The sequence below is a fragment of the Elephas maximus genome, chromosome 1, assembly GCF_024166365.1.
Source record: "Elephas maximus indicus isolate mEleMax1 chromosome 1, mEleMax1 primary haplotype, whole genome shotgun sequence".
Lineage (NCBI taxonomy): Eukaryota > Metazoa > Chordata > Mammalia > Proboscidea > Elephantidae > Elephas > Elephas maximus.
This window is the reverse complement of record NC_064819.1, coordinates 192,082,460-192,109,384: the sequence shown is the minus strand read 5'-3', so window position 1 is coordinate 192,109,384 and position 26,925 is coordinate 192,082,460. Positions and strand designations below refer to the sequence as shown.

Genomic DNA, 26,925 nt, shown 5'->3' with positions numbered 1-26,925 from the left:
TGAAGAAATCATCACACAACTAGGAAAACCATCATAACTCCCAGAAGAAATGCTCAGTAAATATTGGTTTAAAAGTTCAAGTAATTGGATACTGAGGACTCTAAAAGAAAGCATTTTGCGATGGTAGAAGAATATTGGTTATCAGGTGTTAGAGGTAGACTAGGAGACAATCAGGAGATGGAATAGGAATGAAGAAATCAGAAAAAAAAATTAAGAAAGTGAAAAGTAGGAATGCCTTTAAAAAAAAGAGGAAAAGTTTAACTAGATGCTTCACGGTTTCTATATACTTCAATACAATGTGGATAATGAGCCACGATTCTGATCCTTAGTCTCTCTGGAATGTTTGTACTACTCAGTCGTTATCAAATAAGATTCTTTTGGAATGTCTTCCTAGATAGGAAGTCTCAAAAATGCTACGCAACTTAAAAATAATGCTTGATATATTTTAAAAATGCATTGCCCTGTTTTTTCTTTTGTTGTCAAAAATTCTTTCTTTTGCCTTCTCTCATAGGTTTTTAGTGGGAAAAGGTCAGTGAGCCAACCTCTGATTCAGAAGTTCTCAGATAAGACTGCAGATTGGAATGATTTGGGGAATTTCTCAAAGTGCCCAGCCTCACCACATACTAGCTCAATCAGAACTCTGGAGGTGACACCCAGGCATGAGTATTTTTTAAAGCACCCCAGATGATTCCATCAAAGAAGTGTTGTAAAGAAGAGTGGAAAAAAGTGCAGGCAAGTTTGAGAGTTACTGATAATTCCAGATTTCCAAGGTCTGTCAATCCTTGAAACTTTCCATTCACTGCAGAATTTTCTGAACTTGGAGGATAATTGTTACTTGCAGTGGATCCATTTACCACAGACTGAGGTGGCATGGTCAAACACTAGAGATTCTGATTCAGTACATCTGCGTTGGGGCCTAAACATTTGTTTTCTAGCAAGCTCCTAAGTGATTCATCTACACCCTAAAGTTTGAGTCACCGCCCTAGAGAAAATCCTCTTGGATAGAGCTCATCATTCCTGATGGAAAGCCCTGGGGGAAATTCACTGGACTATTGTCCTGTTTCCTTTGAAACCTTCTTGTGTTGGATCTCCAGTGAATCTCAACAACTGGTTTCTCCAAATCCTGGGTGATTCAAGACCTTCAGTGATGGTTCAGGTCTAAAACAGATGTTTTGAAAGACCTGTAGGGTATAACAGCCTACAATCCCCTATTTGTAACCAAGAGAGCCATTTCCATACCAGTTACATGCACGTGTGTGATATGCTTCCAATTGTCTGATACATTTCTGATTGCTAGAGGGATATTTAGTCCTCTCTGTGTTTCAATAGCATTTTGTTCATGCACTATCTCTCTTTAGGTAATTCACAAATTCATAGTATCTCTCTCCCTTGCTGGATTTTGTGCTGCTTGGAGCAGGGCCTGACATTTTCATCAAATCCCACCTAGCCAAACAGCAAGCACACGTTAGAATTTGACCTATGTCTACGGAATCTCGCATGGCAATATCCATAGTTCTCACATTTTGGGTTAGATTCTATGTGGAAGCTGGTGAAAAAAGAGGGTATACAACAGCCTTAATTAGAATAATGACTATACAATCAGCTCAATAACTAAACAAGGCAAAATGGTTCTCAGTGTTCCACACATCTCACATTGATCCTTTGTGATTCTGATTCTATTAAATACTTTCTTAATTGCCTTTAGAACTTTACTTCACCCAATACAATATTGTGGTATAGGTGCAAAGTGGTTTGCCCAGATCAAACTCACATGGGATGACCTTGCTGCTTAACAATGGAATGGTCTTAAACATTCTCCAAATTGGCTAATATATGTTGATAAAGACCACTTCTCCAAACCCGCCCCTCCCCAAAAAGTAATCTATCCGGGGAAAAACAGAAGAGTGGAAAAAGTCCCAGTGACAACAAAGTAGTTTCTCAACACAAATTGCCATGCATTTTTGCATTTGCCAAATTAGACACTTTCTCACATACTTGTGTTGGAAGGAAAAAATTCACGAAAGTTTTTTTCAAATAAAATTTCCGATTTTATCAAATGCTAAAACATGTAATGAATGTTAATATGAAACAAAAATCTCATATGTCTCTGCAAGTCATTGAAATTTAGTATTTTTCTTAACACTTTGGTTATTGATAAATAGTCTGTGTGACCCCAGGACACAGTAAAGATTCCATTGTTCTTTTCCAGTGAGTCATACTGTTTTTCTCTCCTAGAGGACATGTCTGCATTCTCAGGTAATGAAGCATGGCTGGAAAAAATACCTGTCATTGTGGTGATTTTCTCAACAGACCCAGAATGTCATAAATTTCCTTTCTTTCCATTTTGAATCTTAGATAATACCTTGATTTTGAAAAACAATTTGTCCATGCATTCCAACTCTGGAACTACCATTTCTCTGCACCTCTCACTGTCCCTCCTATCAGTAAACACAGCATAGCAGCATACCATCTGCAGCATAATTCTCGGGTAGGACACCTGCTTTCATCTATTTGTTGAGAGTCCTCCCCCAAATTTCAACCACGCCCTCACCAAAATGAGATGCAGAACACACTTTTTTTGGGAGAGGTCCAGGTGCAGGAGGTTGTGCACCGTATGCAGGTCTGTGGGTCAAACAGGTTGTGGCTCCAGATGAATGCCACATGGCAGTGGCCTGAGTACTCTGAATTGAGTTCTACACCTGCTACTCAGTGGGAGGATGCTCTTCTAGTGTCTGTGTTCTTAAAGATGTTTTAATTTTCTTCATGGCCACTTCTCTGTGACTTGCTGTGGGCTTCTTGTCCTTTCTGACTACCTTCAAAATGTCAGATAATTTAAGTAATTGAGAATCATTCAATATAAGTTCATAGGGGCCTTGCCTCTCATCCATTTACATTGTGTTTTAGTGGAATATAAAGGACATCCACCCTTCGTTGATTGTTCTCTGACTGGCCAATGAGAAACAAGGGTTTGAGAAATCTGTGGGAGGAAATGGAGCTGCTTAGAGAGATGAAATAGGAAGATCATCACCCCACATTGTGGTTGGGTGCAATTATGATTCCTGTTTAGCTACAATATGTAGCATGGCTTGAGGATGCTGTAAAATATGCATTGTTTCTATTTTCTCCAAAGAATGGCTATAGTAATGGAACTGTGTACAACAGGTTTTTGTATCTGTATTAGCTAGGGATCACCTAGACTACATTTAAAATAGAGCTGGCCAGTAACATCTCTAGAGAAAATTCAGGAATAAAATCAGTAAGGAGCATTAAAGAGATTTTTAAAACTTTACAACCTTACACATTTATGGATGGTTTTAGAACTACATCTTATTACAGTCATTTCAAAAAGTAGTGAGCTTTTTGAAGGCCAACTAGAATACATGTTGTTAACGTGCATCATTTGGCAAACAAACAAACAAACAAAAAATGGTTATTCGCCTGTTCTCTAGTTGTACTTGGCTGCTGGGTTATGAGGGGCAACACCTTGGAAAAGGGGTCTACTAGGCAAGGTGAGATTTGACGACCAATTCCTTATTTGTTTTTCTCTGACAAGTAAATTGACTTAGAATCTGAGAAGCCCACAGATGACCACTTGATTACCTCAAATATTTCCTACGTGGGAATGCTAATGGCTCAAATCCCTCAATACTCAGAGGTTTACTCTTTTTAAAGTGACACCTAGAAAGGTGATGACTCACTAAGTGTTTGCATATCAAACCCATTGCTGTCGAGTCAATTTTGACTCATAGGGACCCTATATTCGTTTGGGTTATTTTTTTTCATCAGTTATTTTCCCAGGGTGGCTAGAGAAAATACAAAGACAAATTTGACTATGGAAGGGGTAGAAATGTGCAGAAAAGAGAAGTTGGGGAAACTAAACACAAACTGGAGAGAGAGAATCTTTTTGGCTATTTTTAATTGCCTTGGGCTTTTGTGTGTGGGCAGTCTCCGTAAGAAGATACAAAGTGACCTATGATTCCCTGTCCTAATTGAACAAAAACATCTTGAACTCAGGGCACATTCAGCACTCAGAACTGGTCTAGGGTAGAACTCATCACGCTCATACCAGATTTAAGGAATAAAAAAAACAAAAATAGAAAAATGATGCTAGTCTATTTTTCCCTCCATTTGATATAACGGGGAACTTATAATCTCCAAACTAAGATGCTCATGACATATAATAGATACAAATTTGAGGACTAAAACCAATGTCTGGAAATACATTTTTTTTTTTTGGTGAGAACTTAGGATATATAATGGTCTGTTTTTTCAATCTTATCACCGCTATTTATGACACATTCGGAAATAGTACTGTCAAGTCTATCTTGGGCAACACGCAGCAGTTTGTTTCCATGTACTCCAAGAACATGTATGCGTACAATTGGGATGAAGGTACTATTTTACCATCAAAGAACAAATGTATATCTTGAAAAACATATATTTTATATAAATGTACTAATAAGTAGCACTGGAAAAATGTAGCTAAAATTATCACTCATTAATTTGTGTGAAGGAATAATCTGAAATATTTTCTACATATGGGTAAAAATTAATGTTATGGATTGAATTGTGCCCCCAAAATATGTGTTCGGGTCCTAACCCCTGTACCTATAACTATGACCCTCTTTGGAAATAGTTTTCTTTGGCTATGTTAATGAGATCATACCAGAGTGGTGTGGGCCCTAAGCCTAATAACTTCTGAGTAATGTCTTATAAAAAGAACAGAATAGTGTTTGCTTTGGCAGCACATCTACAAAAATTGGAACTATATAGAGAAGATTAGCATGGACCCTGTGCAAGGATGGCATGCAAATTCATGAAGTGTTCCATATTTTTAAGACAACATTAAAACAATAAAAAGGGACTAAGAATGTAATCATAGATCTTTCATATGGAGAGGAAGAAAAGGAGATATAAAGAAATAAAAGTTTAGTTTAAACTTAGAAAAATAGGGGTAAATATTACTGTAACCACAAAGGAGACAAACTATCCTATACATCAAAATAAAATACAAGAAAAAAATAGAGACCCAGCGGAAACAAATCAACAACAATGAATGAGAGGAAAAGACAATATATAAAGATAAACTACTCAGTATAAAAAATTAAGTGGGAGAAAGAAACTGTCAACAACACACAAAAAAAGACATCAAAACGACGGCACTAAATTCATACCTATCCATAATTATGCTGAATGTAAATGGACTAAATGCACCAATAAAGAGACAGAAAGTGCCATAATGGATTAAAAAACACAATCCGTCTATATGGCGCCTACAAGAGTCACACCGTAGACTTACAGACAAACAAAAACTCAAAGGATGGAAAAAAATATATCAAACAATCAAAAAAGAGCAGGAGTGGCAATATTAATTTCTGACAAAATAGACATTAAAGTTAAATCCAGCAGAAAGGACAAAGAAGGACGCTATATAATGATTAAAGGCACAATACACCAAGTAGATATAACCATATTAAATATTTAGCACCCAATGACAGGGCTGCAAGATACATAAAACAAACTCTAGCAGCATTGAAAAGTGAGATAGTTCCACAATAATAGTAGGAGACTTCAACACACCACTTTCTGTGAAGGACAGGACATCCAGAAAGAAGCTCAATAAAGACATGGAAGATCTAAATGCCACAATAAACCAACCTGACCTCATAGACATATGCAGAACACTCCACCCAACAGCAACCAAGTATACTTCCTTTTCTAGTGCACATGGAACAGTCTCTAGAATAGACCACATATTAGGTCATAAAGCAAGCCTTACCAGTATTATCCAAAACACTGAAATACTACAAAGCATCTTCTCTGACCATAAGACCATAAAAGTGGAAATCAATAACAGAAAAATCAGGGAAAACAAATAAAACACTTGGGAACTATACACTACGCTGCTCAAAAAAAGACTGGAGTATAGAAGACATTAAGGATGGAATAAAGAAATTCATAGAATCCAATGAGAATGAAAACACTTCCTATCAGAACCTTTAGGACACAGTGAAAGCAGTGCTCAGAGGCCAATTTATATCAATAAATGCCCACATCCAAAAAGAAGAAAGGGCCAAAAATCAAAGAACTGTCCCTACAACTTGAACAAATAGAAAGAGATCAGCAAAAGAAACCCTCAGGCACCAGAAGAAAATAAATACTGAAAATTAGATCAGAACTAAATGAAATAGAAAACACAAAAACAATTGAAAGAATTAACAAGCCCAAAAGCTGGTTCTTTGAAAAAATTAACAAAATTGATAAATCATTGGCCAAACTGACAAAAGAAAAACAGGAGAGGAAACAAATACTGGAATAAGAAATGAGATGGTCGCTATTACAACAGACCCAACTGAAATTAAAAGAATCACATCAGATTACTATGAAAAATTGTACTCTAACAAATTTGAAAACCTAGAAGAAGTGGATGATTTCCTAGAAACACACTACCTACCTAACCTAACACAAACAGAGGTAGAGCAACTAAATAGAACCATACCAAAAGAAGAGATTGAAAAGGTAATCAAAAAACTACCCCCCCCCCCAAAAAAACAAAAAAACTCTGGCCTGGATGGCTTCACTGCAGAGTCCTACCAAACTTTCACAGAAGAGTTAATACCACTACTGTTAAAGGTATTTCAGAGCATAGAAAAGTACACAATATTCCCAAACTCATTCTATGAAGCCAGCATAACCCTGATACCAAAACCAGGTAAAGATACCCCCAAAAAAGGAAATTACAGACCTGTAGCCCTCATGAACTTAGATGCAAAAATCCTCAACAAAATTCTAGCCAAAAGAATTCAATAACATATCAAAAAAATAATTCACCATGACCAAGTGGGATTCATACCAGGTATGCAGGGATGGTTCAACATTAGAAAAACAATTAATGTAATCCATCACATAAATAAAATAAAAGGCAAGAATCACAATATTTTATCAATTGATGCAGAAAAGGCATTTGACAAAGTTCAACACCCATTCATGATAAAAACTCTCAGCAAAATCGGAATAGAAAGAAAATTTCCTCAACATAATAAAGGGCATTTATTAAAGCCAATAGCCAACATCATCCTAAATGGAGATAGTCTGAAAGCATTCCGGTTGAGATCAGGAATGAGATAAGGATGCCCTTTATCACCACTGTTATTCAACATTGTGCTGGAGGTCCTAGCCAGAGCAATTAGGCTAGACAAAGAGATAAAGGGCATCCAGTTTGGCAAGGAGGGAGTAAAATTATCTCTATTTGCAGATGACATGATCTTATACACAGAAAACTCTAAGGAATCCTCCAGAAAACTACTGAAACTAATAGAAGAGATCGGCAGAGTCTCAGGTTATAAGATAAACATACAAAAATCAGTTAGATTCCTCTACACCAACAAAAAGAACATCGAAGAGGAAATCACCAAATCAATACCATTCACAGTAGCCCCCAAGAAGATAAAATACTTAGGAATAAATCTTACAAGAGATGTAAAAGACTTATACAAAGAAAACTGTGAAACACTTCTGCAAGAAACCAAAAGAGCCCTACATAAGTGGAAAAACATACCTTGCTCATGGATAGGAAGACTTAACATTGTAAAAATATCTATTCTACTAAAAGTGATCTATAGATACAATGCAATTACAATCCAAATTCCAATGACATTTTTTAATGAGATGGAGAAACAAATCATGAACTCATATGGAAGAGAAAGAGGTCCTGGGTAAGTAAAAAAAAAAAAAAGTAAAGCATTACCAAAAAAGAAAAACAAAGTGGGAGGCCTCACTCTACCTGATTTTAGAACCTATTATACCATCACAGTAGTCAAAACAGCATGGTACTGGTACAACAGCAGATACATAGACCAATGGAACAGAATTGAGAATCCAGATGTAAATCCATCCACATATGAGCAGTTGGTATTTGACAAAGGCCCCAAAGCAGTTAAATGGGGAAAAGATAATCTTTTTAACAAATGGTGCTGGCATAACTGGATATCCATCTGCAAAAAAAATGAAACTAGACCCATACCTCACTGAATGCACAAAAACTAACTCAAAATGGATCAAAGACCTACATATAAAATCTAAAACAATAAAGATCATGGAAGAAAAAATAGGGACAACTTTAGGAGCCCTAATACTTGGCATAAACAGTATACAAAACATTATTAAGAATGCAGAAGAAAAACTAGATAACGGAGAGCTCCAAAAAATCAAACACTTATACTCATCCAAAGACTTCACCAAAAGAGTAAAAAGATTACCTACAGATTGGGAAACAGTTTTTAGCTATGACATTTCTGATCAGAGCCTGATCTCTAAAATCTACTTGATACTGCAAAAACTCAACTACAAAAAGACAAATAACCCAACTAAAAAATGGGCAAAAGATATGAACAGGCACTTCTCTAAAGAAGACATTCGGGTAGCTAACAGATACGTGAGGAAATGCTCACGATCAATAACCATTAGAGAAATGCAAATCAAAACTATAATGAGATTCCATCTCACTCCAAGAAGGCTGGCATTAATCCAAAAAACACAAAATAATAAATGTTGGAGAGGCCGTGGAGAGACTGGAACACTTACACACTGCTGGTGGGAATATAAAATGGTACAACCACTTTAGAAATCAATTTGGTGCTTCCTTAAAATGCTAGAAATAGAACTACTATATGATCCAGCAATCCCACTCCTTGGAATATATCCTACAGAAATAAGAGCCTTTACATGAACAGATATATGCAGACCCATGTTCATGGCAGCACTGTTTATGACAGCAAAAGATGGAAGCAACCAAGGTGCCCATCAATGGATGAATGGATGAATCAATTATGGTATATTCACACAATGGAATACTACACATCGATAAAGAACAGTGAGGAATCTGTGAAACATTTCATAACACAGAGGAATCTGGAAGGCATTATGCTGAGTGAAATTAGTCAGTTGCAAAAGGACAAATATTGTATAAGACTACTATCATAAGAAGTGGAGAAATAGTTTAAACTGAGAAGAAAATACTCTTTGATGCTTATGGGCAGGGCAGAAAGTGGTATTCACTAATTAGATAGTCAAGCCCAAGCAAGCCCACTGCCGTCGAGTCAATTCTGACTCATAGCGACCCTATAGGATTAGATAGTAGATAAGAACTATTTCAGGTGAAGGGAAAGACAACACACAGTACAGGAGAGGTCAGTACAACTGGACTAAACCAGAAGCAAAGAAGTTTCCTGAATAAACTGAACACTTCAAAGGCTAGAGTAGCAGGGGCGGAGGTTTAGGGGACCATGGTTACGGGGGACATCTAAGTCAATTGGCATAATAAAATCTATTACGAAAACATTCTGCTTCCCACTTTGGAGAGTGGTATCTGTGGTCTTAAATGGTAGCAAGCGGCCATCTAAGATGCATCAATTGGTTTCTACTCACCTGGAGCAAAGGAGAATGAACACCAAAGACATAAGGTAATTATGAGCCCAAGAGACAGAAAGGGCCATGTAAACCAGAGACTACATCAGCCTGAGACCAGAAGAACTAGATGGTGGGCTAGAACTACAGCTGATGACTGCCCTGACAGGGAACACAACAGCAAACCCCTGAGGTAGCAGGAGAGCAGTGGGATGCAGACCCCAAATTCCCATAAAAAGACCAGAATTAATGGTCTGACTGAGACTAGAAGCACCCCAGTGGTTTTGGTCCCCAGACCTTCTGTTAGCCCAAGACAGGAACCATTCCCAAAGCCAACTCTTTATACAGGAATTGGACTGGACTGTGGGATAGAAAATGATACTGGTGAAGAGTGAGCTTCTTGGATCAAGTAGACACATGAGACTAGGTGGGTAGCTCCTGTGTGGAGGGGAGATGAGAAGGCAGAGGGGGTCAGAAGTTGGCCGAATGGACATGAAAAGAGAGTGGAGGCAAGGTGTGTGCTGTCTCATTATGGGGAGAGCAACTAGGTGTATATAAAACCTCAGTAACCCAGTACCGTCGAGGAGTATATAGCAAGGTGTATATAAATTTTTGTATGAGAGACTGACTTGATTTGTAAACTTTCACTTAAAGCACAATAATAAGAATAAAAAAGAACAGAATAGACAGGAGACATATACACAGGGGGAAGATGGATATTATGCAAGGACTAGTCTACAAGCAAAGGAAGGCCAAGGGTTGCCAGTAGTCACCAGAAACAAGAGAGAGACCCAAAGAAAGAATTCTCATGGTCAAGGTCCTGATTTGGACTTTTAGCCTGAGAAAATAAATTTCTGTTATAGTAGCATTAGGAAATTAAAACAATAGAAATGCTTAATTTATGTACAACGCATTTTTGGAGTAACCAGATAAAAATAATTATAAAAGAAAACACTATTAATTCAAACTTCATGCATAGCTTCTATACCCGTCTTTTAAAATTCACAAGTAGCTCAAATGTCCATGCTTTATAAAATGTCAAGTTAAACACCTAACTGTGAACCAGATTGCTTAGGATATAGGCCTTTCAACTGTAAATATCAAATGAATAACGGATAGCATGAATCTTTTAACTTTATAAAGATGGCATGCAGACTCTAACATTTTGGGGAAATCAAATCACTTACTATCATTTATGAAGAAGCATGGGTTTAAGCATTACACTGGACCCCTCTTGATCAATTATATGGAAGTCAAAATGTCACAGCAGATTTTACCATGGTGTTAAAAGTCTTGGTTAAAAGGACAGACTCAAATGACTCCTCGAAGTAATTTAAAGTAGCAATGAAAATAAGATCTGCTTCAAATTCCCCTAGATAATAAATGATACTAAATTTTCAAAATAAATTGAAGAATCTTCATTCCATAATTTTTAAAAATAAGAGCATTAGACTTGGTCATTTTTTATGAGGTGGAGCATTCCATATTATTATAAATATTATGATATCTTTCACCAAGGCACCAAGGATTTTACCAAGATTCAAAAAACACCATTATTATCCGTGTGAGGACAATGCCCCCAGTCATCAGGGAGCAACAGGAAAATAACAGGCTAAACGAGTTGTGTTCACGAGGCTCTTGGTTTGAACAGATTTAGAATAACATTCCTTTGTGTATGTTTGAGTAGCTAAGTCATATTTCTTTTGCCTGAAAAGAACAAATATCCATTTATTTGGGTCTTCATTTTGAAATGGGCATAAAACTGATGTCTATATTTATATGGCTGTATACTTTCAAAGTCTAATTTTTATGATGTATCCTTTCTAATATTCTGCTTTTTAGAACCACATTCAATCACATGATGAAGACAAACAAAATAAGTCAGGGTAGACTTAGAAGATGCCAGCCAAACCACCTGGCTCTGCATCTTGCTTATTTTAAGTATGATCGGAGAGAATTACTTTAATCAAACACCTTGGCTCTTGTTCACAAATTACCGGGTGAGTCTATGTGTGAATGCAGTTATTTCCTGAGTGAATGGCAGATGGTCAGAAAAGTCCTGGGCTCAGAAAACATTTGTTGTTGTTGTTATTGTTGAGAAATGAAAGTGTTATGGTGGAACAAAAAGAAAATTTCTAACCAGTAAAACAAAGGCAAGAAAAATAACTAATAATAGCCAAACAATGACCTATAATAAGGCAGTCTCTTAATTATACTGACAGAAAAGCAAAACAAAACATATATGCACAAAAATCATGGTTTATTACTCATCAATAGAGTTGGCATTGTCTTCTTTCAGTCCTTTAGAATCGTAAACTTTGAAGGGTCATTCACAAACTCTTTTGTTCATCCACCATTTCTAACTCCTGTTGATAACATTATATTCTCTTGAATCTTACTCACCAATGAAACTATCTTCAAGCTGATTGCCTGGTGAAAGATTCCCTCTATGGTTAATTATTCTTTTGACTTGGAGGTCTCATTAAATTTGCTCTAGTGGGGCACTTTTACTTGCATCTCAGTCCATGTCCTAAATCTACCTTAAATTCTTGAGTCTGTTTCTTAAACATAACTTAAAATCTCAGTTATATTGTAGTGTCTTTTTATCGTGTCACTGGGCTTGGTACTATGTTGAATGCAGGGACACAGTAGGGTTTGTTGTCTCATGAAGCCTCATATTACAAATGTGGTAGAGAGAGGAATATGGTAGAATGGCAGAAAGAATGAACTTAATGCTAGTTCATTAAGTGAACTTAGTGTTAGATCAAGTATCCTTTTTCCTTAATATATGTTGATATAAGAAGTGATATGGAAAGCTGTACCTTTTTTACATCTATATTTATTTTGCAAATATACCTAAGATGCTGTAGGCATTTGTGTTATAGCTGAGAGTGTGATAGAGTGAAATGCTTAGACATAATTTAAAATGGACAAATTGACTACCAAAAGCATATATTTAAACCTGACATAAAGCCACCGTAACTTAAATATCATGGTAGTGATGTAAGAATGGAAAGAAATACCCACAGAAAAAGTACACAGTTCTAAAACTCTGTAATAACAATGCACGGTAAAGGTAGAATTTTAATTGAGTATACAAAAGGAGATGTATTCATTTATTGACTCTGGAAAGACTGGGTAACTAATAATAAAGGAATCTAAATCCTTACCTCATATTATAGTAATAAGTCTTAATATGTAGCATATGAATTAAAGATGCAAATGTCACAATTTGAGAAATTATGATATCCACATAGGTGCAGTGCTAAGACCTTTTCATACTCGCTGATGGAAATGAAAATCAGTAAAACTCTCCTGAGGAGCAATTTGGTAATTTATGGCAAGAAATTTAAACTGCTAATCCATTCTCCTTCAGTTATTGTACCTTGGTAGCTACTCACTCTCACAAGTATTTTGATAGCAGGAGATGACACTTAGGCTAGAGCTTCTCAGGCCTTAAGATGCAGGTGGCTCACCTGGAGATCTTGTTAAAATTGCACATTCTGATTCAGGAGGCATGGGGTGGGGTCAGAGATCCTAAATTTCTGGTTAGCTCCGGGTGATACCTGTGCAGCTCATCAGGGGACTACATCTTGAGTAGCAATGAATTTTAGATCACCATCAAAAATACACCGCAAAAGCCCAAGTTACATATTTAGACATGTACATATAAAATCTACACAGCTAGTGGAAGTACATTTATTTCTCAACATTCTCCCTCTTTTTTCCTCTTAATGAAACTCTGATATTAGTAGTTTACAGAGAAAATAGTTTCACTAAAACAATGACTCTTGAGCTTCGTGCTCATTATTTCTTTGCCCTGGGAAAGCTTCCACTTGAAATTGCCCTAAAAACATTCTTAAACCCAGTTCCCATCATTGAGTTAAACTCTGTCTGAGATAAGAGAAAGGCACAAAAAGCTCAATTGGGGCCATTACAGCAAATGTAACAGCTCTTCAACTGGCTGACCCTTTGGGGTAAGCCATATCCACTATCACTCCTACAGAGGGACTGCACATTAAGGTGCTCTGGATCAGCCCTTACTGCTCTGTACTCTGAAGAGCAAAGCTTTGTACAACATTTCCTTCAACCACTTCCAAATTTGACCTTGACAAGGATGTAGTGCAGGTACGGGGCAATATAGAAAGAAAAGAATAACTTTTGAGTACAACACCTTCCAGACCAGGAACATGAAAGCTTTGACCACTTTATACCCAAACATTCCTAAAGGAAATGACCCCAATAGTGGCTTACCAAGGCTGTTATTAGAGGTAGTGAGTGTTGGGACAGGCAGTTGCTGAAAAACCAAAAACACCAAACCCGCTGCCATTGAGTGGATTCCGACTCATAGTGACCCTATAGGACAGGACAGAACTGCCCCTTAGGATTTCCAAGGAGGGCCTGGTGGATTTGAACTGTCAACCTTTTGGTTAGCAGTGTTAGCTTTTAACCCCTCACCATTAGGGTGCAGTTACTGAAAAGAAGAGCCTAAAGAGTTTGAAAAATACCTCAGATGATTTGGACATATGTTTCACCCACTCACACCCACAGTGTCTCACCTGGGTTCTGAGTCACTAGAGAATGACACACACACACACAAATGCATTCTGAGTTAAAAGAGAATCCAAACTTAAGCCTCTTGTTTGGTTTTAAAAATGTTTGACAGATTCAATATTCTGAGAGAAGTTAGTTACCTACAAAAATGCAGAATATTTACCAGCCCTAAAAAAAAAAAAAATTTTTTTTTTCTAACCTTAAGCTACTTGCAGGGGAGGGGGGGAATAGTGGTTTAGTGGTAGAATTCTTGCCTTCACATGCAGAAGGCCTGGGTTCCATTTCTGGCCAGTGCACCCCATATGCAGCTACTACTCATCTGTCAGTGGAGGCTTTTGTATTGCTGTGATACTGAGCAGGCTTCAGCAGACCTTCCAGGCTAAAAGAGATTAGGAAGAAAGGTTTGGCAAACTACTTATGAAAAATCAATCAATTAAAAACTCTGTGGATCACAATGGCCCTGTCCTATAGGGGGGCTGACTCAGTGGCAGCTAACAACACCTTAAACTGGTTTTGAAACACATGCTTTACACTAGTAAAAGTTTCCAATTAAAAAGGTTATCTCAGCATGGAATTATTTCAGCAAAAGCTTCTTTCCACCCAAAACTAAAATTCCATGCCATCAATATGCACGATAATTTAATAGAAGAGGTTCAGAAGCTTAAATACATTTGGATGTCTTTTTCCTTGTCAGATTTATAACGCATTTTCATTTCAATACATTGATTTTTTCTTTTTTTAATATGAGCTACACAGAGCTCTCCATATTGAAGAGGGTCAAGTGCCACTTGAACTTCAAGGATACATTAGGAAAGCAAAATAAGGCAGAGTATCCCACACTACACTCACTGAATATAAAATGTAGATAAGCACAAGCATTTATTCCATCTCAGACATGGAATGGGATTTCTTTCAGTTTTATTTCTCTAATACATATTTCAGAACCTTTTGGCCTAGGTTTCATTTTCAATTTGGATCTAATTGTCACCTGGTAAAAATTTTATTCTGATATGTAATCGTGTGGTTTAGGGATGGGTTTCTAAAGACTTTCCTTCCATTTCTGTGATCAATACAGCATAACTACCAGAGCTGGAAAGCAGAGTTGGTGGGTAGTCCTTCAGTAACAGGCTTACCCTGTAGTGAAATGTGTCTATGCAAAGAACAAGGATGTAGGAAAAAGTGCAATTGCCTAAACTGGTTCTTTGAATATTTGGTTCCTCCACCGATGACTGCCATGATAAGGAAGACAACAGAGAATCCCTGATGGAGCAGGAGAATAGTGGGATGCAGACCTCAAATTCTTGTAAGAAGACCAGACTTAAAGGTCTGACTGAGACTAGAAGGACCCAGAAGTCATGGTCCCTGGACCCTCTGTTAACTCAAGACTGGAACCATTCCCAAAGCCAACTCTTCAGACAGGGATTGTCTAGACTATAAGACAGAAAATGATACTGATGAGGAGTGAGCTTCTTGGCTTAAGGGGACACATGAGACGATGCGGGCAACTCCTGTCTGGAGGGGAGATGAGAAGGCAGAGGGGGATAGGAGCTGGCTGAATGAACACGGGGAATACAGGGTGGAGGGGAGTGTGCTGTCTCATTGGGGGAGATCAGCTAGGAGTTCATCACAAGGTGGGTATAAGTTTTTGTATGAGAGACTGACTTGATTTGTAAACTTTCCCTTAAAGTACAATAAATAAATAAATATTTGGTTTCTCTGAGTACTCAGATTCTAGACTAGGGATGGTCATTTAGGAGTTCTTATCTTCCAGAGTCAATTCACATGCCTGAAATCACTCATCTTATAATAGGCTGGAGCAAAGGATGCTTAAATCACTTGCTTTCAAACTTTTTTGACTGTAAACCCAATATAAAAGCATGATATTTCATGAAAATGTGCTTATTTTTACTTTGTGCAATGCCTGCTGATATTTTCAATTCAAAATTTCTATCATAACCAGCCGAGGCAGAGTTGATTATTTGAAAAAGGAGCCCTGGTGGCACAATAGTTAAACACTCAACGACTAACTGAAAGGTCAGCCATTCGAATCCGCAAGACATTTCGCAGGAGAAAAGGCCTGGCTCTCTGGTCGTGTAAAGATTATAGCCTAAGAAACCCCATGCGGCAGTTCTGCTCAGTCATATAGGGTTGCTATGAGTTGGAATTGAATCAATGGCACACGACAAGAGGTTCTCAAAATAATTTTTAGAACTTAAAATTTAGAGTTGAGAATAATACGTGAATATGTTGTTGATGAGTTTTCTTTTATTATCTATTTGTATTTATGGGCACTGAAAATATTAAAAGTATTTTATAATAATTTCAAGCAAAAATTAAAGTCAAGTTTCTTTAAATAAATTGCCATCACTCTCTCACAATGGTAGTGAGGAATAGCCCAAATATGAGAAGGAAAAACTAATGAAGTGCTATAGATGTTGTCAAAGTGTTATTTTCATAAAGTTAAAAACATCCCTCTCATATAAAAATGCAGGCAGTGCATGTCAAATATGTATTTGTTTTATTAATAAAGGAACCAGCCAAAGGTTAAAGTTGGCTCAAAGGAGGATTGGAGATAATGGTATGACCAGCATTCTGGTATATTTTGTGTATGTGCATATCAGTAAAAAATAAAGAATGCTGGGATAAATTTACCAAGTTAAATGCAAAATAGGTTAATGTTCTACCCAGCAACAACATCATAACCTCTATGATTCTATTATACAGAAATAATTTTCCTCTCTACTGGACAAAAATCACTTTCTATTTATCAATCTTTTCAAATTAATATGTAATCCATAGAGTTTGTGTCCTAATCGGTTGTAAATAAAACCTGTTGCCATCGAATCAATTTCAACCCCTAGCGACCCTATAAGTCAGAGTAGAACTGCCCCACAGGGTTTCCAAGGAGCAGCTGGTGGATTCCAACTGCTGACGTTTTGGTTAGCAGCTGTAGCTCTTAACCACTGCACCACCAGATATAAATAGTGAATCTAAAAAATTATCTTTCCTTTTAGAGTGTCAAATTTTCTCCAGTAAGAAAGCTCTGCTATGAAATTGAATGGGCGTGTGGTAATCTTTTAGCCTATTTTCTAAGACTTTAGGTTATTGTCCTTAAAAATGTAAAAGGTGCTTAAGAACATGAAATGTTCATCAGATTTGTTTTTTGTCTTCAGCACCTGGCACAATGATTGGCACGTAGTACATGTTTGATAATTACCTGTTTAATGGAAAACAACTAACTCATACAGGGAGAAAGAACATTTCTGACTGACATAAACTCTACACCAGGAAATTAGTTTACCCCTTCCTGACACTATTTTATATCTATACAGATACTGGTCCACTTGCCCAGCTCTTATTTTGTAAAAGGTCTTACACAACTCAATATCGTGTAAGTAGAAAATATTTTTTAGTACCTTTCAGCCACTTTTACCTCAGCGCATGTAACCATATCACTCTTATTTACATTATGAAAAAATCAGTGAGGAAAATAACGGATCCTTAAATAACTAGAATAAACTTCTGGAAAAAAGTTGTTAGTGCAGTATATCACAACTTACACCAAAATGAAAAATGTAAATATAAAAAATAAATTATAAATGTACTAGTGAAAATCATAAGAAGGTTTTTTTTTTTTCTATAATCTTGGAGTGGCAAAAGTCTAAACATGAAACATAACTCAGAAAACACTGATTCATTTTATTACATTACAAGTCACACATTTCTACAATTTGGGGAGGTGCATATACATATTTCCCTTCCAATACACAAAGTATATTTGGAAGAATTCAAAAGAAACTGGTTAGTTAGTGGCTTCAGGGAATGCAGGGAGGTTTTCCACCATGTATTACTTTGTTCTTTGAATGTATATTACTTATTTTTAAGAAGAATGTAACCTAAAGGAAAATGGGAAAACCCTGAAATAACATGGAATGATTGCACTTTTAACGGCATTGTAACCAAGACAACACAGGTATGAAAGAAACACTCCTTTCTTGGCATGGCCACTACCCATACTCCTCTTTCAAGCCACTAGACTTTTGGTGTTTTCAACAGAGCACAAAATTCTACATCTCTATATTTATATAAGCCTATGCTAATACGTGCACCAGACAAAGAAGGTAAGGGGAATATTCCTGCATGTAAGCTATCCCAGAGGTGGCAGCTCCTAGCACTTTCAGGAGTGTAGATTGTAGGGAAGGGAATGATGAAAGAAAAAGCTAGAGATATGAACAAGGGCTGTGCCACGCAGGGCTTTGTAATATGTTGTCAAGGAGTTTGGACTTGACCTGAGGGCAGTAGAGGGCCATTGAAATGTTTTAATCAGGGAGGAAGCATGTGCAATATCTGATTTGCATTTTAGAAAGATAAATCTGGCTAGAGTGTAGAAAACTGATTGAATGGAAGGAGCAGGAGACATCATCAAAGGCAGATAGAGCTACTGGCTGGTGGACTCAACTATCTATCTTCCATTCTACAGTATGTTACAAAGGGTGTTTAATTAGAATCTTGAAATGTTTCTTCCTTTCTTTCTCTTCCATCACAGCTAATTAGAGTTAAATTATTTACTGCACATTAATTATATAGCAATTGGTTTAACACTGTTTTCATATACTTCATTTAAACCTCGCAATAGCTTTATTGCGTAGGTGATATTCCTATCACCATTTGATGGTTCGAAAAACTGAGTCAAAGGAGGGTTCAGGGACCTGCCCAAAGCCACATAGTAAGAGATGCAAGTGAGATGTGAACCAGCACCTGGCTCCGGGAACACTACACTCACCACTCTGCTGCAGTTCTAGGTGGGTTAGGACTTCTGCAATTCGAACTCAGTGATTCTCTCAGACTCCTATGACTCCCAATTTCAACCCAAGGAGCACATCTTTCTAAAGTAATCTGCATAAAGTAATGCTTTCATCATCTCGTCTTCTGCTTTTTTATCATAGTGTGGTTCCCTATTACTCATCAATGATGTATTCTTCAGTTATTTAGCATCCTTCCTATTCCTATGTCCTTGCTTAAGGTGGACATCCTAGTCTTTTAAAACTGAACCAAACCCATCGCCATCAAGTAGAGTCTGACTCATGCACATGTGTCAGAATAGAACTGTGCTCTACAGGGTTTTCAAGGCTGTGGCTTTTTCAGAGTCTTCTGTAGGTGTGTTTGAACTGCCAACTTTTGGTTAGTAGTTCCATTCAGGGACTCACCTAGTCTTTTAGCCCTACTCAAATCCAGCCTCTCCTACAAGGCCACAATTTTCAGAAAATCTGACTTTTAGTCTAAAATCATCTCTCCAATCTCCCACCAACTACTTCACATATATTCGATATCAACCATGCCGCGTTGTATTATGTATTATGCTCTCTCTTGACTTAGTTTGTGTTCATTAGTTAGTTCTATCTCCACATTTTATATTAAAAAAAAAAAAATCAGTATTTTTATCTCATTTCCTTCTATCCTCTGCAGTTCTTGAGGCAATGTGGGCCAGAATGTCTACAATGAAGCAAGTTGGTACATACATGATTGATTAAAATGCTTTAATCTTAGGCTTTTATTTCTAGATTGACATTTCCCAAATTTGGTTTTCACCTCATTCCACAAAAATGGGTTCAGAATAAGTTTAGAAAGCATTTAATTAGACAAATTTAAACAGATTTTTTTCCCAGAAACTCTAATATACTAATAATGAAGAGGGAAGAGAATAAATTATGTTACTTTGACTACAAAGCTCCTCTGCTTATGTAAAAGCATAGTATAATAATAGCAGTAAAAATTAATAACATTTAATGCTCATAGACTGTATTTCTGACACTGTGTTAAGCCCTTGCCATCACCTCCTCAGTACTGTTAATATCCCTTAGAATACTACTACTTTTAGAAAGACAGCATGGAAACAGCTCATCTAGAGACTTCCATATGGACACTCAAACTGATTTCTACTTGCATATTATTTTTTTGCATCAAATTCGAAATCGGTAGAATGTGGAATATCATTAGTGCCCCCAAAAGTGAAAGCAGAGTATATTTTTAAATAAAGTGCAGTATTGGGAATTCTTGGCTCAGAGAGTCTTCTTTCTGTATACATAACCCTGTATAAATCCTTCACAGAGCTTTGGATATGATCACAAAGACTCTAAAGCCTAACTGAGACCAAGGGTCTTCCCATTTTTTAAACTCCATTATCCTTTGGGATCTTAAAGGCTTGTGAAGGGGCGTAAAGGTTTTCTCCTGGCTTTAGCTGAGTTGTCCACCTTTCAACTACAGACAAAACTATTGGTTCTAATACATGTGAGTCAGTCTCAGTTGGTGAGATGAGTTGCCCAGAAGATAGTATGGTTTTTAATTCAGCCAGAATATGCTCACAAGATAAATAATATCCCGGTAAAACCTAGTGCCATAGCTGGGATAATAATGAGGGAAAAATAATTTCAATTAGTTGGTAACTTAATAATAGGCTACCTCTTGATTTGTCTTAACCCTAGTGAGGACTGGTTAGGATATGGAACTCTCTAAACTTTTTTTTTTTTTGCTGTAAGAGTTGCCTATTAGCATTAGGGACATATATCTACTCGTAAAAATGAAAAACCAAGAATTCTAAAAGGGTTCAGAAATAGAGGGAAATTACTGATGACTAAAATAACAAAAATGTTACATTTAAAAGGACTTGTAACAATCATATAATCCAATCTCTTTTTATGTGAAGACTATTTGGTGACATGACTAGTTAGTACAAGAAAAAAAAAAAACCCATTGCCATCGAGTTGATTCCAACTCATTAGCAACCCTATAGGGTAGAGTAGAACTGCCCTATAGGGTTTCTAAGGCTGTAATCTTTACAGGGAAACCCTGGTGGCCTACTAGTTAAAGGCTATGGCTGCTACCCAAAAAGTCAGCAGTTTGAATCCACTAGGTGCTCTATGGAAACTCTATGAGGCAGTTCTACTCTGTCCTATAGAGTCACTATGAGTCGGAATTGACTGGAAGGCAGTGGGTTTTTTAAAAAAGATCTTTACAGAAGCAGTCTACCACATCTTTCTCATTGGTGGGAATATGATAGAACCCTAAAAAGTACATGGAACCAGAGGCAGTACATACATTGTAAACATAGATCAGTTTTCTCAATGCTGTGATAGTGCAAAAATAAAAAAAATCATAAATGTTCCATCAAGATGAAAACATCAGAGGAAATCTGACTATCATCTTGGGGAAAGATATTTTTATATCTGAGATTATTTTATCCATTCTTATTGTTTTCTTTTTCACTGTATGTCACTGGTACTTACAGTCAGAGCCTTGAGTTTTATGTTCCGTAGGTAGTATTTAGGATATTGTTGGTGGTTAAGAAACATTTTAAGTCATTTCTTTATCAGTTAAGGCACTGCTGAAACAGATTGTTATTAAAAGGACAATGGTTAAACAACAAAGAGAACTAGGTTTATACCTATCCCTTAGCTGAAAGGTCAGCAGTTCGAGCCCACCAGTCCTTCTGTGGGAGAAAGATGTCGCAGTCTGGTTTCATGTACTTTTTAGGGTTCTATCATATTCCAGCCAAAGTAGTTATTCTCTGCCATGAGTTAGAATCAATAACAATTAACAAAAACAACTGGGCCATTACATTGGGAGGCTGTATAACTTCTGCCATTCAAAATAATCCTAGTAGATGTGCTTGAAAATTTGTGATGTGTGACTAATGGAGACAGTACTAGGCTTCTCCTACTTGCTTTCTTCTTCTAAAAGCTTCTGCCCACTTTTGTGTTAACTGATATAATTCTGTAGTAGCTTTGGAACCACATTTACAATTGGCAATTACAAAGTATGATATAACAAGGAATTCAAAATGTCAAATTTGTAGAAAAGTTTCAGGCTGACTATTAGCCAATTACCAAGTTGAGAGTTGAGGTAGTCAATAAGTATGAAGTGCCTATTGTATCCCAGATCTCCACGTGCTTTACGGAGGACAGATAAACTGTCAAACAAAACAAACAACAACAATAACAACAAAAAGCAGACATGGCTTCTTGCCTCAGGAAAGTCACAATTTTTCTGTAGGTCAAGAATTAGCATTCGAAGTGCTTATTGAGTTCTTTGCTTCAGTTTTGTTATTTTCCATGGTTGTTTACAGAATCTCCATGCTCACATTTGTCCCATCAGCCATATCCTCTCCTTCACAAATAGTCAAGGGTGTTTTCTGTACTCTGAGGCTTCTAGACTGAGATTACAATTCAATCAGCTTGCTTGGCTAAGAGGCATTCCATGAGTGGCCCCTGCCAATCTCTTCACATTGTTCCCTTTGCCACCCATCACCTGGCACAGAGTACACCTCAATATTGGCCATGTAAACAAATGACTCTTTTGTAACTGTCCCTCATTTCAAACTTTCTTACCTTTCCTCCTCTTTTGGTCTTAAAAATGCGTATGACCCATCCTGACCTTCTCATATGGGTAGCTGGTTGAGGTGGAAAGAGAAATTGTGAGAAAGAACATTTTAAAAACTTCTTATATGTAAATTTAGAGATGCACAGGTCTCCCTTAATGTGGGGATAAAACCCCTTAGAGAAGAACTTTTTGAAGAAAGAGGATGAAATATGTGTGTTTTTAAATGTTATTGTTTTTTTGGCTCCTTTTTCTAGAAACAAATCTAAAATCATGAAGATTAAAAAAGCAGAAACATTCATTAAAATTTGGCTGTCTCAGTTACTAGCTTGATCTGTTTTTTTGTTTTTTTTTTAACTTTAGGTCTTGCTAGCAATAAGAATGGACAATGCTTACAAGGAATGGCATATAACATGCAGTAAATGTTCAGACTTTTACTTTATATACACATGTCCTATCTCAAGGCAATTACTTTTCCAACTTCTTTAGCATTGTGTTTCAAACCAAACTCCTTTCACCTTTTTGTTACTGAATTCTAGACAGAGAGAGAGAGAGAAAAGTCAGACAATAATATCTCAGCTGGAACCACCAAGACCACATATTATTGAGGTTTCTTATTAAAAGTGGCATTTTCATTAAAATCCCCTTCTTCGCTGTGAAAAGCCATGATGATGTATTATCTATTTTGAACAAACGTGCGGCAGAAAGTGCCTAGGAGGTAATAACACAGTTTAAGAAAAAAATTAAATATGATGGCTAGCCAAATGCAATTTACACATTTGTGTTTTTTGGTGGCAAGTCATATATCTTGTAAAAAGGGATGCACCTGAAGCATTAGTACAAGGGGAAAAAAAACTGCATAATTACAAAAATAAAAATGCATCCAGAAGGGTTAAGTAAAATAAAAATATTTTAGTACAGAAATCTCTGAACAAAACCACATTAGTGTTAAATTATATCTTCTTTTCAGATAAACACAAGTCACCTGCTGCCTTTCGTCCTTCTGTCTCCAGGCAAAAAGTGAATTCCTGTCCTTTTTCCCAAGACCCAGGAGTGCGCTAGGGAACTTCAGGCTGCAGTGAAGGGGAGGGGCTGGAATCCAGCATTATGTTATCTTTGAGTGTAGAACTGGGAGCTCAGATTCTAGTCTGTAGCCTAGGCTGTAGCCACAAAACTGCCATTTACTAACTTTCTGACCCTAGATCAGTCATTTCATCTCCCTGCACTTCATTTTACTCAGCTATAAAAGGAAGACATTTAGGGGTGTCACTATAAGTCTAAACCTTCATCTTGCTAATATAACTCCTCCAAGCTCGAGTGTCAACTTTGTTTCTTTGTACTTAGAACACAGCAACCACCACCATAGCAAAAGGCAAATATACTACCTATTCGCCTAGCAGGATCCCTGGCCTCCCAGCTCCATGATGCACTAGCGTAGCTCCTGTCCCGACCCATACCTCTAAATTCTACTTATTGTGCAATGCCCAGATATGAAGCTGCTGTACTATGGTGCCTTCTATAACTCCCACAGACTGCTCCGGGTCGGAAATTGTCGCATGCTTTGATAAATTCTTCTAGTACGTGATCAATAACTTTCTTGAAGACTTACCCCTGTCTACCTCACAATTCATGCACATGTTTTTCATCTCCCTGCCATATCACAGGTTCTCTGAGGATACTGCCATGATTTATCAATCTTTATATCTTTCTTGGTATCTACCATAGCCTTGCCTGTAGCAGGAATTTAATTAATGTATATTATGTCAATGAATAAAAAAAAAATTATCGATTCTATTTTACTCAGAAGAAAGATAAGATCAGAGCTGTGAAAGCTCTTGGGAAAGTAAAAGTTTTATTGAAATGAAAGGGCCAATGGCTGGAATAGTATACAAGCACATTTGACAAGGGAATAAAAATCCTTGAGGGTTATTCACGACTGACAGAACTCTGAAGTGTGACTTGGCTACTAAAGAAATGCTTATAAGCGTAGCTTTACAAGGAATTGAGATAACATGCTCAGAGAACATTGGAAGAAACAAAATGCCAAAAAGAACAGCTTTTTCAGAACTGTCAAGGCAACTTAATCTGTTTTCATGCAGAGATACCTGTCAAACTGCTGCTAACTCTCATGCCTTCTTGGCATAGTGAAGTTTCTATACGTTGTGCCAACTCTACTTTCTTGGTAGCCAAAAAAAAACCACCAAGGCCTGATAAACTACTACTGAGGGACAAGGTTTTAGAGAGTATTGCTGAAGTCATTTTTGGTTTGGCACTATCACTGCTGGAAAGCCAAAGGAACAAGAGATGGATTCCAAATGCTGAAGCTGGCATTCTGTTACAAAGGCCCATGCCAGGTAGAAGGTCACAGTAACTCTTCAAAGGCATCACCTTTTGGAGTCACTCAAAATTTCCTTTAGTTGGAAAGAATCAGTGTAAAGATTAAGTCTGGGACTACAAAAGATAAGCAACTCAGGCCTTATTCTTCCAAATATGGTCAGAAGGCATCACCTGGGAGATTGCTAGAAATGCAGAATCTCCGGCGCCTCCCAGATTTACACAGGCGAAGTTTGCAGTTGTACAAATTCCAGATGATTCATATGCAATCAGACTTGACAGGTACTGCTCAAGGAAAAGGATGGTCAAAGGAAAAAAAAAAAAATTGTCCTTCATTGCAATTAGTCAAGGTCTGGAGAAATACAGAAGATTAACCTCACATTTAATTCATCTAATGAAGACATGTTTATATGAAAATACCTTTCAAAACTGCAGAAATCAAAGTTGAATAATTAAGACAGAAGCAAAGTGGGGAATAAACCCCTAGCCTAAGAAATCTTGACAATCAATGTTCTTCATTTCCTTTCTAAAATGTTGTCATATGGATGGAGAATTAGTGAAAGTATGTAAGTACTTGCTCAGAACACACCAAATTAGTCATTAGACATACTGGTTGCCTGTTTTTTTCTGGTCAATTATAGTTAATAAGTGTTTATTATAACATTATCATAAAGCTTAGAGTTAACCAATGACTGTAGAATATTAATTCCATTGCAATTATAGAGAAACATTTAAAACTAAGTATAGTATTTTTTGATAATATTCACTAAGAACAAAATGGCCTCAGAAAAATATTAGTATGAGTCCTCTACTTTCCTATTTTACTCTGTTAATGCCTGTTTTAATTTTTTTCTGGAGAAAATTTAAATATGAATTATAAAATCATATTTTTCTCAAGTAAAGCAGCACCCATAAAAAGTAAATATGTACCTGCTTAAGGTATGAAAAAGACTTTTAAGTGATAATCAAAAGGCTTCTAGGAACTAATACTGGTGTTGTTTGGAAAAGACTAAGGCAGCTTCATTTATAATTAAAATATATTTTGGTCTCTTCATTGTGTTTTGACCCAAGTAGAATTCACCTGTTTACATCATGATAGTTTATCTGTCATTATTTTAGTTATATTTACAGAGATACAAAAAGCTTTATGTGATATAATTTATCAAATTGCACATGTGTGTTATCCCATTAAGAATTATACTAAGTTCGTGAGCATCCTTATGAAAAGGTTGCAGGTTTAATACAAGTCCAGTATTCTGATTTTAAGATCTAATGTAGGACTTTTTTTAAAGAAAACTGGAGTTTTATTATATGTGAATCATTAATGAATACCTTTAACTATTTAAAGGTATTTATTAATATTCTTTTGTATATAGATGAGTATACAAAAAAAAAGGACTCTCAGTGCTAATACATAAGAGCATGTCTTGAGTTATTCATTCAATAAACTTTTATTTAGCAACTAATATGTACCAGGCCCTGGTGGCGCAGTGGCTAAGAACTCGGGCTATTAACCAAAAAGCCACAGTCCGAATCCACCAGCTGTTCCTCAGCACCTGAGGAATGGTGCACTGGCTGATATCTACTCCAGGAGGCTGCAAAGAATTGGTAACATTAGAAAAATCAGAAGGCACATCTACTATAGGAGATGGCATGCACTGGAAAGACTAAGATATAAAACATAAGTCCATATATGTAACGGTCAAAAATTTCCCAAGAAGTACAAAGCAAAGATAGTTACAACTAACAGTTCTTAACTGTAGAAATTAGTTCATGTAATGTTAGCAGGCTAAACCTAGAGAACATGCTTCCTGATCGTTATCAGTCAATTATACGACAGCAATTCTCATATGGTTTGGATGTTCACCATGAAACCTATTTTCAATTTATATTACTCTGAATCCACAGGAGTATTTCCTGAGATGATATTCAGTGGCTTTTCCTTATTATCATTTCTATAAATCAGAAATAACTCTATGGCATTTCTATGGGTTAAAGTTATGATATACACCAGGCACATTTAATTCATCTAAAGCCTTAATATGTGACAGGTATTTTACTTAATATGTACAAGGCTAAATGTTTTTTACAGCTTTTCTGATTAAGCTCAATATGCTTTAATAAAACCCCACTGAAATAAAATAATGTGTGCTGGATTAATTCTTCTTCAAATATTCTTCTTTTTTTAAATTGTGTTTTACGTGAAAGTTTACAGCACAAATAAGTTGTTATTCAAAAACTTATACTCAGATTGTTTTG

At 36.7% G+C, this 26,925-nt stretch overlaps 1 protein-coding gene and 1 non-coding gene across 3 annotated transcripts in view; one reads left to right on the top strand and one right to left on the bottom strand.

Moving 5' to 3' along the window:
• NKAIN2 (sodium/potassium transporting ATPase interacting 2) overlaps window positions 1-26,925 on the bottom strand; it is a 1,431,299-nt gene that overhangs the window by 395,110 nt on the left and 1,009,264 nt on the right. The gene's annotated exons all lie outside the window — the stretch shown is intronic.
• On the top strand, window positions 4,730-4,836 carry LOC126058188 (U6 spliceosomal RNA). The gene has a single exon (XR_007513129.1). It is a non-coding gene; the product is annotated as a U6 spliceosomal RNA (small nuclear RNA).